This window comes from Mesocricetus auratus, unplaced genomic scaffold (genome assembly GCF_017639785.1).
Source record: "Mesocricetus auratus isolate SY011 unplaced genomic scaffold, BCM_Maur_2.0 Super-Scaffold_100003, whole genome shotgun sequence".
Taxonomy (NCBI): Eukaryota; Metazoa; Chordata; class Mammalia; order Rodentia; family Cricetidae; genus Mesocricetus; species Mesocricetus auratus.
Genome location: NW_024429188.1, coordinates 40,166,733 through 40,180,278, shown reverse-complemented (window position 1 = coordinate 40,180,278; position 13,546 = coordinate 40,166,733). Strand labels below are relative to the sequence as shown.

At 41.0% G+C, this 13,546-nt stretch overlaps 1 non-coding gene across 1 annotated transcript; it reads right to left on the bottom strand.

Moving 5' to 3' along the window:
- Nucleotides 1-12,294: 12,294 nt before the first annotated feature.
- On the bottom strand, nucleotides 12,295-12,429 carry LOC121140093. Its single transcript, XR_005876926.1, has one exon. It is a non-coding gene; the product is annotated as a small nucleolar RNA SNORA16B/SNORA16A family (small nucleolar RNA).
- Between the last annotated feature and the right edge of the window lie 1,117 nt (nucleotides 12,430-13,546).

Here is a 13,546-nt window from a genome sequence, read left to right as displayed (position 1 = left end):
TATGGCACCATTTCCTGAGGCAATCAACCAGCAACCTAGTGAAAAGTTGACCATATTGGATCACTTCCATTGTGGAACATTTTCCTTAGGAATATATACTTATGTGGGTATGGGTTTGCCTTCACATAATACTTCTGCCCCAAATTCTATTCATGGACCTACAGAATGCCTTTTTAACCATCATGGTATTCCACACAGCGTTGCTTCTGAAGAAACTCACTTCATAGCCAAAGAAATGCAGCAATGTAATCATACTCAAAGACTGAACAGTTACTGGGGACACAGTGTTTCCAGTATGCAGACAGCCAATATTGGAACTACTCAGTATCTACCTTGTAAACCATTCAGTTCTGTTCCTCTAATGCAGGGAAGTATTAACCTGGTCAAGTTGGGTATTGTGGGCAAGTATCAGGTAGAGAGAGGAGTTTGTCTAATGGTTTTTAAGGAGAAAGGAATGCTGTATCTTCACAGAACTGAGAGAAGGTCAGTGAGACTAAAGAATTTGACAAAATCCAGGGAAGATGGTGGGAGAACTTACAGAACCTGAATAAAGATACAAAATAACAAGACTCAGCTGAAGAACTGTGAGCCAAAAAAAAGTCAGAAAGGTGAAACTGCATGTGGCGCAAAGAAACTACTGCGTAGTCTAGGTTGAAAATGATGCTTGTATGGGTGTCTTAGTTTGGGTTTCTATTGCTGTGATGAAACACCATGACAAAAAGACAAGTTGGGGAGGGAAGGGTTTATTAGGCTCACACTTCCACATTGCTGTTCATCACTGAAGGAAGTCAGGACAGGAACTCAAGCAGGGCAGGATCCTGGAAGCAGGAGTGGATACAGAAGTCGTGAAGGAGTACTGTTTACTAGCTTGCTTCCCATGGCTTGCTCATCCTGCCTTTTTATAGAACCCAGGGCTGCTAGCCCAGAGATGGTACACCCACCATAGACCAGGCCCTCCCCCATTGATCACGAATTAAGAAAATGATTTACAGTTGGGTCTTATGCAGGCATTTCCTCACTTTAAGGCTCCTTCCTCCCTGATGACTCTAGCTTGTGCCAAGTTGTCATAAAACCAACCACTACAGTGGTCCACTGAAGGAGGATAGAGAAGAAAACATTGAAAAGGTGATGTGGAGGTCATCCAGCAGAGCTTGTTAGAGGCTGAAGGATAAGGAGGTATCTGATAATGATTTGCAACTGCCTAGCTTAAATTGTTTTGTTTTCTGGATGGTCAGATTTGAGAGAAAGAGCAATGTTGGAGATGCTGAATGAAGTACCCTTGTTTTATGTGTCTATGTGTGAGCACACATATATGGGTAGGAGCAGAGGTCAACAATGTGTGTTTTCCTCCATTGCTCTTCATCTCAAGTTTTTTGAGACAGCGCCTCCCTCTGGACCTGGAGCTTATAGTTTTAGCTAGATTGGCTGGTCAGAGAGCCTCTGAGATCTTTCTGTCTCTGCCTTCTCAATGCTGGGATTAAGGCATGGGCCACTGCACTGGGTTTTTATGTGTATGACAGAGATGCAAACTCAGGTCCTGATGTTTGTACATCCAGCAATTTACCCCTTAAATTTTTTTCCATAGCCTTGTACCACCCCTTTGGTGTGTGTGTGTGTGTGTGTGTGTGTGTGTGTGTGTGTGTGTGTGTGTGTGTGTGTAATAGTGTGGGAGAGCTTTGAGACTCTAGAACTTGCTGTGTAGATGTATTAGTTATTTTTCTATTGCTGTTATAAGATCCCATGACCAAGGCAACTTACAAAAGGATTTATTTAGAGCCTATAGCTTCAGAGGGTTAGAATTAATGATGGCAGAATGGAGGTGGCAGGCAGCAGCAGGTATTTGGAGCCGCAGCTGAGAGCTCATACCTTGCACCACAAGCAGGAGACAGAGAGGGCTGACTGAAAATGGCACTGAAACCTCAAAGCCTACCCTCAGTGACACACCTCCTCCAACAAGACCATGCCTCCTAATCCTTCCTAAACCGTTCTACCAACTGGGGTCTAAGTATTCAGACATATAAGCCTATTGGTATCATTCTCATTCAAACCACTATAGTAGACCAGGCTGGCCTCGAACTCACAGAGATCTGCCTGTCTCTGCCTCCTGAGTGCTAGAATTAAAGGCATGCACCCCCCATTCCAGACTGTACCTTTGTTTTTATCTTCTTCATTGGCAGCTGAATATCTAGTTCTGAGCCTTAGAGGACATTGCTACAGTTTTGATCTGGAACATCCCCCAAAGGGTGCATTTAAAAGCATAATGCAGTTGGAAAGCGACAGAAATCTTTACGAGGTAGGGCCTGTTGGGAAGTCTTATGTGATTGTAGGTGTGTCCTCAAAGGGGACTATGGGATGCCAATCTCCTTTTCTCCCCTTTACTTCCTGGCAAAGTGAGCAGCTTTGTTCTACCACATACTTCTGTAATGATACACTGCCTTACTACAGGCTGAAAAACAATGAGGCCAACGAACTATGAACTGAAACTTTGAATCAAAGGCTTTCTTTACATGTATGTGGTACATAGTATGGACCTAAAAGGACACATAGACATACAGTATAAAAGTAAATTAAATTTAAAATAATATTGAAAATGTCTTGTGGCTGCTTAGTGTGTGGAGCCACAAATTCCAATATAAGCAAACAATATTTATAGGTTAAGTCTCCCTTATCCAAAATGCTTAGGTGCAGAAGTATTTAAGATTTTTGTTTTTCAAGTTTTTGGAATATTTCCTCATAGATAATGAAATGTTTAGGGGGATGAGACAGAAGACTAGATATTTTTGCTCCGTGTGTGTGTGTGTGTGTGTGTGTGTGTGTGTGTGTATGTGTCTGTCTATATCTATATATAGATCTGAAGGTAATTTTATACAATTTTTGTGTGCCTGCATTTTGACTATGCGTAGTCATATATGGTCAGCTATAAAATTTTCCACTTCCGTTATTACACCAGTATTCTAAAACTTTGGATTTTAGAATACTTGCTTTTGTATACTATGTGAAGAGTGTGGGCCAGATTCGTGAATTGAGGTCACTAGTTGGGACTGTCTACTTTAGCTGTATATTACCACATGAAAACTACATGATTTGGAGGCTGTCTGGGAATCTTGCTTTTATTTTGAAATGTCCTGATTTTAAATGTTGACTCAGCTTTTAAAAGTGACATTCTTATACATAAAAATAGATGTAGTCATTTAAGTGGGCTACCTGCTTTCATTTAATAGTCTGTTGAAGGACGACAAGGGAAAGATATATAGGACAAAGCTATGGTTGAAAGAATACATTCAAAGACCTGACTTCGGCATGGTGGTCCATGCACGTGATCCTAGCTCTCAGGAGGCAGATGCTGAGATGCTGGATAAGCAGCTTGTCTCAAAAGCAACAAATGGATGATAGAGTAGAAAGAGGAGGGGCCAGACAGGTAGACCAGAAGAGAATAGTGACCTGAAAACCAGGGTAAGAGAACATCCCATCATCTATACTCATGGTGGCAAATGTCTACGCTATGATCTGTTTTTCTCTAGTCTGGGAAACAGAGCTTCAAAATTTTAAAACCTTGGGGCATTTATATGTACAGACCTATAAACACTGTCACAGGTTCTTTTCCATATCGACACCTCACTATTATTTATTTATTTATTTATTTATTTATTTACTATTTAGTATTGAGAGAGATATCATTATGTTGCCTAGGCTGGCCTTGAGCTCCTGGGCTTAATTAACCCTTTTGTATAAACCTCTGAAATAATTGGGAGTACAAGTGTATGGCACCGTGTCTGGCCACCACTGACTTTACAATTTTAAAATCTTGTTTTAGATGGGGGTTAATTTTTTTTACTTCAAAAAGAGGAAGCTAAACTCTTATGAAAAGGTTATGGCCCTACCAAAAGTTATAGGCTGTGCTTCAAAGGCTCCCTTGAGTTAAACTGAAAAGAAATAAAGTTAATAATGAGTTAAGAGTTGAGGAGGTTGATCATGGTAACACACACCTGTTAGTTCAGCACTTGGGAGGTGAAGGAAGGAGGGTTGGGAGTTCAAAGCCATTTCAATTACATACTAAATTTGAGGCCAGTCACACATCAAGTTTGAGTCAACCTGGGTTACATGAGGCCCTTTCTAACAAAAAAGAAAAAAAAAAAGATCTCAAATACATTATATAGAGTTCTATTATGGTTTAATAGAGAACGTATTTTTACAGAAAGGAATAAGAAGGCCTTACTGTATACTTTTAGCTGACTTAGCTATTAGTAAGGGTGCTAATATTTCTTCTCCTATTACATGGGTTTGTATGCATAAGAAACATGTAAGCATCTGAAAGTGAATTAAAAATTTTTCACCTCTTAAACTAGTATATGAGGTATTAGGCATCATCATGTCAGTTGACTTCTTTTTTGAGATAAAGCTTTTACTATGTAGCCCCAGCTGGCCTTGATCTTACGGCTATTCTCCTGTCTCTGCCCCTGGGCTTGTATGCATGCACTACCACTTCTGGAAAAACAGTTAAAATATCAGTTGGATGTGGTGGCATATGCTTACATTCCTAGATACTCAGGAGGAAGAATGAGGATTGCTCAATATCAGGAGTTCAAGGCCAGCCTAGGCAATACAGTTGAGACTTCCTCTCAAACAGAATCAATAGAAAACAAGAAAGGGCTGGAGGGTGTAGCTCAGTGGTAGAACACTTACCTAGTGTAAGGTCAATGAAAAGGAGAGACAAATGCAGGGGAAAGCAAAGCTTCTCAGTGACAGCATAGGCTTTTTCTGGGAAAAGACCCATGGACGGAGGATCTCTGCTGTAAAGAACTAGAGTACATAGTCTGCTTGCAGGCTGGCAGGATATTTTATAGGGCAGAAAAGGGGAAGGTAACTGAAAAATTTCCAGTTTTTGACTCATGCATGGTTAGCTATTGATAGGCTAGCTAGGGAAATAAGGTCAGTGGTGGGTCGAGCACTACTGGGGGTCAGGTAAGGCAGGGAGGGCAAGAATCTAGAAAAATAAGTTACTCGAGGTTTAGAGAATTATCATGGTTTAACCAAAATTGAGGCACTTTACCACATGGCATGACCATGGCTAGCACCAAGCATGCATGAGGCCCTGGGTCCACGCCCAGTACTGCCAAATAAAAAGTAAAAAAAAATCAATATGAAACAATAACATAACATAAGGTATCAATATGAAAAGTTGATGAGTTAATATAGCATAGCAATATGAAGTGTGACTTCTAGAACTTGAGAACTTTTAATTCTGACATCCATAAGTTATGTTGCCCAATACTTACTTATATACTAGTAATGTTAAACAGCTTCAGTGACCTATATAATTTAGTCTCCAAACCATAGCATATTGAAATATGAAAACAGGTGCTTTTAATAATCATTTCAGGACAACGGGCAAAACACAAGGCCATCTGGGTAATATAGGACACATGATCACCCCAAGTAGAGATAACACATCCCTGAATATATAATCACATTATCAGGTTGGTGTAATGACATGATATGCATATGCAAAATGACTTTTCCCACACAATCTCATTCAGTTGGATACATCATAATCATGCCTCATTTTACACCCTGGGCTAAGTGGGGGAAAAGAAAATAAGTTTAAAACTTACCACCTCCAGTTCCTTTCCTTGTTTTCAGTGCATATTTAGAAATTCAACAGAAGGATTTGCTTTGTTCTAACCTTCTGAACCTTGATCAGGTAATTTTACTTATAAGTCTTAGAGAAGAAGGATCTGACAGGTGAAAAGAAGACTGGACAGGTCTTTACTGAAAGCCAATGAAAATATTAACTAGGGGAATTAGCACGCAAAAGATGGTAGGTTCAGTAGCATCATATCTCAAGCAAACTAATGTACAGTGCATTTATATTCTCATGCAAGCAGATGAGATTCAATGGTATGCACAGAATTTGAATGCTTCCTATGGCTCATTTGGAGCCTGGCTACAAGCTCTAGCTAGCCCCTTTAAGCTGAAATGATTTGGGGAATTGTGGGTGAGATTAACAGGACAATAATTTACATATGTTTTCATTTTTTTATCTTTGTAAGTTTGAGGTGGGTTTCATACCTTTTTGAGAAGTCTCGCTGGAATGTGATTGAGTCACGGTGGCAGCTGATGTACTCTTAGAAGACACTGCTACAGATGGGCATTTCTCAGTAATCAGGTAAGTAGGCAAGCTGGCCTTTGTTCTCTGCATAATCTCAAGCGCTCTCTGATCCGCAGCATGGCACATGAAAAGCAGCACATCTGAATTGACAAAGAGATCTTTATTTCTCTCCCACAATGAGCAGAGAAAAGGGAGAAAGAGAATTGGGAGTGTGAATTTGTTTCTTTGGGAGTGTGCACTATCAGTTTGAGCAAAGGAAATGCTAATGGAACTTATGTTCCTGCCTGGAGACTGCATTTCCTGCCCGACTGTTGTATTATGTTTTGTGCTGGGTCCAGAAGCCCAGCCTCCCACTCAGTGGGCCTGGATGGGAAAGCAAAAAGAACAGCTGCTTGGGAGAGAGGAATCCATCTTCACTCTAGTTCCACTCCTGGTTAAAAGGAATATTGCTCCTAGCTGGGTAGGGCCAGAGTGTTCCTGTTTTGAAAATCTACGTATATACAAAGTTGAGGCTGAAATAAAATGATTAGCATGCCAAACTTTTGAGTTTGTTGAAAGTAGGTTGCAGTCTGAATATTACCTCTGAATGAATCACGTTAGGGTAGTACTTACTTATATTCTGGACCCCAATCCTGTTTTCTACATGCAGATGATCCTGCTAAAGTCAGCATCTATGTCTTGGACACATTCTCACTCTGCCTCTGGGCTGGGTAACAGTGTAACCGTCACTGTTTTATGATGGTTTGGCTACTGACCAGTCAAAACAATTCTTGTTTTACTGGGAATGGGTTTTTTGATTATTTTTTTAGACAGGGTGTCATGTTCCCCAGACTGATTGCCTTGAACTCCTGGGCTCAAGTGTTCCTCCTGTCTCAGCTTCCAGAGTGTTAAGATCACAAGTATATACTACCATGACTGTCTTATTGTGGTATTTTGAAGTTTATTACTTATGGCTCTATTCCAACATTAGTGCTTTGCTATTTTATGGATCCTGTGCAGCGATTCTTCTGCTGCACGATAGAAGCCTATTTACTACTATTGATCTGTCCAGTTTGAAATTAATTTTTAAGTAAGTACATACAGTTATGACACCCCCATATACAAGCACTTTGAATCTGGTCTTGTGTTGCTCAATATGGTATTTGAGTTCTGGGCTCAAATGATCCTCCTGTCTTAGTTTCCCAAGTGCTGTCACTATTAGTGTGCACCACTGGACTAGGAGAGCAGGACTTTCCATTAGCCTTCCATTCTTTAAAAATAAGTGTGTGCGTGTGTGTGTGTGTGTGCACGCGCGCGCGCACCCAAACATACTTGCACACAGCACATACTCATGCTTGCTGTGTATATGTGGATACATATGGCATGGCATGCATGTGGAGGTCAGAGGAATACTTTGTGGAGTTGGTTCTCTCCACTCATCTTTATGTGGCTTCCAGGGATCTAACTTAGGTTGCCATGCTTGTGTGTCAAGTGCCTTTATCTGCTGAACTGGCCCTGCAGCCTTCATTCTTAGACTGGTTGAATATTGATTTACACCAAATGTCTCCTAGATTCTAGAACCTAGAGTACTTGATTCTGACCAATTGAGAAACTTAGAGAGGAGGGAAGTCACATGTGAGAGCAGTCATCTCTGATCTAGTATTTCTTATGCAAGTATTTGACAAGCGAACATTGAATGCTTCAGTTGAATCATGGGTTTTCCAAGCTCTGGAAATGTCATAGGAATTTCAGAACATCCTGTCCCATATGGGGTCGCCAGTATAAGGGTATCTTTCATTCAAGTCTTGGTGGTAGTATTTAGGAACACTGAACATGGAGCAACAACAGTTCATGAGGAACACGGGAAGGTGTAAAGTCATTTGTCCTTCAGTAATCTCTCTCTCTCTCTCTCTCTCTCTCTCTCTCGTGTGTGTGTGTGTGTGTGTGTGTGTGTGTGTGTGTGTGATGTGCATATTCTACAGCACACATGTGATGGTTAAAGGAAAACCGTGTGGAGTGGAGGGGGTTCTGTCCTTCCACCATGGTTTTTGGGAATCAAACTCAGGTTGTGAGGCTTGTAGCAAGTGTTTCACAGGTGAGCTGCCTTCTCTTGCCAGCTCTCTCTTGTACTTAGCACCGTGCTAGTAGAAATCTCACTGGATATTCAGACAGGCGAAATCCTAGCAGATGGTTCTTATCTTTGACATTATGTGTCAGGGGTCAGAGTTAAACACCATAGAGTTAAGTTCAATTCCTGGGGCTTCCATTTTCCTCTGCCTTCTCTAATTCTGTATCTTGCCAAGTAGCAAAAACATTAGGAAAACCCCCGGAAGTAGCTTGTGGTTAAGTTTCAAGTTTTTTGGCTCTTATCCAAACACTCATGAGCTTCATTTGTGTTCACATATAAGAAAAGCCAACCCAGATCTCCTAATAATGCTTTATTTAGTGCTTAAACTTTAATTGCAGGGTATAAATGATACCATTAGGAACCGATATCAATACTAATGCCACCTATATTATTATTTACTCTGCTGAAAACTAAGCTTGTTGAAATATATTTATTAACGCTGCACCCTAGAACCACACATTTAAAGCTTAATTCTGTGGCTGTTCATGAATTCTCAGCATACTGTGGTGTCGAGGAGGCTTCTTAGCTTGAGATAAATTCATTATTAAAATCGAGTGATGTGTTAGGGCATTTTTTTTCAGGTCACAAAAACAAGCTGTTTTATTCAAAGGATGAAACTCTCTTTGTGAAATTCTGGCCCTTTAAACCAACAAACAGTTAAATTTGGCATCTATGATGTATAAACTTTGCTCCTTAGCATTAAAATGTACTTTATTCATTCTGTAGATTTCTCTTTCAACCATGGCCATTGTTTGTCACTAACAGCTAGCTTTTGTGAAGTTAATAAATGTGCATAATAAGGACATAAAGGTATGGAGAAGTAATACTGTAATCCTTTTGTTTGGATAATCAGTCTAATGTATGCAAATTAAACCTTATTAGTACTAGGGTTTTGTGTCTGCTTATCAAAATGTGCCATTTTCATGAAAATTGGAAGTCCATTATATAAAGTTATTATTAACAATCATTTAGGAATTATATACGGTATGCAAATTAAAGTTGATTACAACTAATTAAGGGCTTTCTTTGTTATTTGACCTTGTCTGCTTTTTATGTAAATATGTTTCTTTTGGTCTGGCATATTTTTAGACTCAGAAAAGTATATTAAGACAAGTTACATTATGTATTTTTTAATATATCTTTGTGTTGCCATTGTCTGTGCCCCTCATTTTCCAGAGGCACATATGATATGTTAGAGCCATGCAGCTCACTGTTTGGTGATAGTTCTCTAGGTGAGTATGATTTCAGAGACAGAAACCAATCAAATCTCCAAGGCCCTTCAGTAAGATTAATGACAAAGGAACACAAACCCAGTATAACATATAAATAGTCTTCATGCCACAATACCCTTTCTTTCCACTATTTATTGACTTCAGTCAGTCTTGAGTTACAGAGTCCTAAACAGAGCTAAGTAATACATGATCATTACTCACTCTCAAGATACCTTTCAAAAACAATTGTTTGTTATATTTGAAGGCATTCAACTCAAAATTAGTGACTTCATCAGGAAAATCGTAACAAGTCAGTGCCAAGGGCTTTACAAGGAGTAAAGGAGTTTCTCAGTAGGTGAAGAGGAAACATTTGGAGAGCGGAAAGGTTTTTCTTCTTTACATTTAGTGTGTGTGTGTGTGTGTGTGTGTGTGTGTGTATGTGTGTGTGTGTGTGTGTGTGTGTGTGTACTATGGCTTGTATGTAAAGATCAGAGGACAATTTGTGGCAGCTCTCTTTCTACAATGTAGGTTTCAGAGACTGAACTGAGGCCATCAAGCTTGGTGATTAGTACCTTTACCTGATAAGCCATCTTGCTGGTTCTAGATTGAGAAATACTTTTAAAGATTAAAAAATCATTTTATGCATATGAATGTTTTGCCTGTTTGTATGTATGTGTACCATGCGCATGCCTGGTGTGTGTGGTAGTCAGAAGAGGGCATCAGATCTCCTGGAGCTGGAGTTTCAGATGGTTGTGAACTGCCATGTGGGTCCTTTGCCACAAGTGCTCTTATACCCTGAACCATCATCTCTCCAGCTCCAAGAGTGAGACTTCTAAATACTTAAGTTACATATTTTTTATTCTGTTTTGTTTTTTGTTTTTGTTTTTTGTTGAGACAGGTTTTCTCTGTGGCTTTGGAGACTGTCCTGGAACTTGCTCTGTAGACCAGGCTGGTCTTGAGCTCACAGAGATCCTCCTGCCTCTGCCTCCCGATTGCTGGAATTAAAGGTGTGCACTGCCGCTGGCACCACCACCACCTGTCTTTAAGTTACATCTTTTATTTAGTGCAATTGTTATAGTTGTTTTTTGTGAACATTGAGGCTCAATACTGTGATTTAAGGAAAGGATCCTGAGGTACTTGTTTTAATTCTGGAATAGAAAAGATCAGCTAGCCTTAGTTTCCTAGTGCTGTAAAGTGTATGGACAGGAAAAAGAATGGGAAAATAAGGGACCTGAGAAAAGATGTCAGATGGGCTTAGGAATGTTGTTCAGTGGTAGAATGCTTTCTTAGCATGCATTAGGTCCTGGGTTGGATTCCCAACACCATGGAAATTGGGCATGGTGGTGTGAGACAGCATTTAGCAGGCAAAGGCAGGAACATTACAAGTTCAAGGCTATCATTAACTACATAGTGAGTTCAAGGCCAGCTTGGGGCTACCAGAAATTCTGTCTCAAAATACAATAAAGCAAAATGTCAGCATTTTTCAAGAGTAGGGGAAAATAGGTAGTATCTTGATGGTTCAAAAAGGCAAATGGGCCAGGTGTTGGTGGTGCACACCTTTAATTCCAGCACCCAGGAGGCAGAGGCAGGTGGATCTCTGTGAGTTCAAAACCAGCCTAATCTACAAGAGCTAGTTCCAGGAGAGCCAGGACTGTTATACAGAGAAACCCTGACTCAAAAAACAAAACAAAACAACAACAAAAAAAGGCAAATGGGGCTGAGAAAATGGTTCGGCCTATAAAGGTGTTTCCACCAAAGCTGTCAAGCTGAGTTCAGTTCCTTAACGTTCATGGAGGAAGGGAGAGACCCAGCTTCTACAAGTGGTCCTCTGACTTCCACTTGGAGACATGGAGCATTCGTGTCTGGTCCACAAACACATACACACAAGATAAATTTAAAAATGAAAAAAAAGGGCAGATGAGAAACTAAGAATTGTACTACCACAAATTTCATCTAGAATTTTAACATTTTTTATTTTTCTATGTTAAAAACTGATAATGTAATCTTTAAAAATGCCATTTGAATTCTTCATTTTTTAAAGCTAACACAGTTGTCCACAACTCCTTGGGCTCAGCAAACTGCTTCCCAAGTCCTATTCTGCTGACTCCATGTTAGAGACTCAATAGTTATAGAGTATCCAGTGTTAACAAAGCTCTCTGGAATTCTCAGGAATCCACAAGGATGACCCCAGCCAAGACTCCTAGCAATAGTGGAGAGGGTGTCTGAATGGACCTTCACCTGTAATCAGATTAGTGACTACCCTAATTGTCATCATAGAACCTACATCCAGTAACTGATGCAGGGACCCACAGCCAAGCACTGGGATGAGCTCCTGGAGGTCAGTTGAAGAGAGGGAGGAGGGATCATATGAACAAGGGGGGGGGGGTCAAGATCATGATGGGGAAAACAACAGAGACAGCTGACCTGAGCTAGTGGGAGCTCAGGAACTATGAACTGACAGCTGGGGAACCATCATGGGATCAAACTAGGTCCTCTGAATGTGGGTGACAGTTATGTGACTTTATCTGTTGTGGGGGGGGCTGGCAGTGACATCAGGGCCTACCCCAGGTGTGTGAACTGGTTTTTTGGAGCCTATTCCCTGTGGTGGGATACCACGCTCAGCCTTGACACAGGGGGGGAGGGCTTGGTCCTGCTTCAAGTTGGTATGCCAGACTTTGTTGACTCCCCAAGGGAGGCCTTAACATCTCTGAGGAGTGGATGGGGGTGGGAAGGGGGGATGTGGGGAGAAGGGAGAAGGGAAGGAAGGGGGAATTGGGGTTGGTGCCTAAAATGCCAAATAATTTTTAAAAAATTAAAAACAGAAAAAAACAAAAATCTCTGCCTACTTCTCAGAACTGTCAAGATGGAGCTGTCTTTTCCCAAGACCTTACAGATGTGTTACAGCAAAGGGAACCATGACCATTAAGGAAAACTGTTAGCTGGGGCTTCTTTTTGACCACACCAGCTATGCAGAAGCAGCTACAGCTTTGATAAGGGCTGCCACTGAATTATTTTAAAGGGATTGAAAGCTACATTAGAAAACTGTTCTTTATCCCCATCATGTGTGCGTGTGCGAGTGTGTGTGTGTGCACGTTCAAGCTTGTGGGCAGTTCAGAGGACAACTTTCAGGAATCAGTTCTGTTCTTCCAACATTTTGGTCTCCAGAGTTGGTAGTAAGTGATCAAGTGATCTTACCCACTTAGCCATCTTAGTAGCCCCCAAAACAGCCTTTTAATGTGCACTTGAGGTTAGAGAGATGGCTCAGTGATTAAGAGCATTTACTGGTGTTGTAGAGGACCTGGGTTCAATTCCCAGCACCCACATGGTAGCTCACAACTGTCTGTAACTCTAGTTTCAGGGGGTCTGCTATCTCATCTGACCTCTTAGGGCACCAAACGCACATTGTTCACATACTGCAAGGAGGAAAACACTAATACACATAAAATAAAAGAAATAAATCTAAAAATGTAAAGTGTAACATAAAGACAGCAAAGCACACATGTGTAAGAGGACAGAGCACACATGTGTAAGAGGACAGAGCGCACATGTGTAAGAGGACAGAGCACACATGGGTAAGAGGACACTCATTCCATTTTCACAAGCACATCACTCTGATGTAACTAGGATCCAGATCAAGAGGTGGTATGTTAAGTCAGGTGTGGTGGTGCACACCTTTAATCCCAGCACTTGGGAGGCAGAGGCAGGCAGATCTCTGTGAGTTCAAGGACAGCCTGGTCTACAGAGTGAGTTCCAGGACATCTATGACTATGCAGAGAGTCCCTGTCTCAAAACAACAAACAAACAAACAAAGGAAGAGGGCAAGAAGAAGAGGTGCGTTAATAGTACTACAGTAGTTCTTTGCTGACAGGATATGTACAGGTCTCTTTCTGGTGTCTCTTGGAGAAAATGGTCATCTGCACAACATGGAGAAGACCAAAAGCTCTCCACGGTACCTCTTATAAAGGGAGGCTTCTTGCTGCAAAGGTCTTCCTGGAAAGTGGAGGAAAATCAACAAGAGGCTAAGTTCATACCTTTCTCTGAGGCTATAAGAATCCCTGCGTGGAATAGATGTTCCGGGTCACCCTAACTTCCATAAAGGGTGCAGATGGGCCCCTGGGT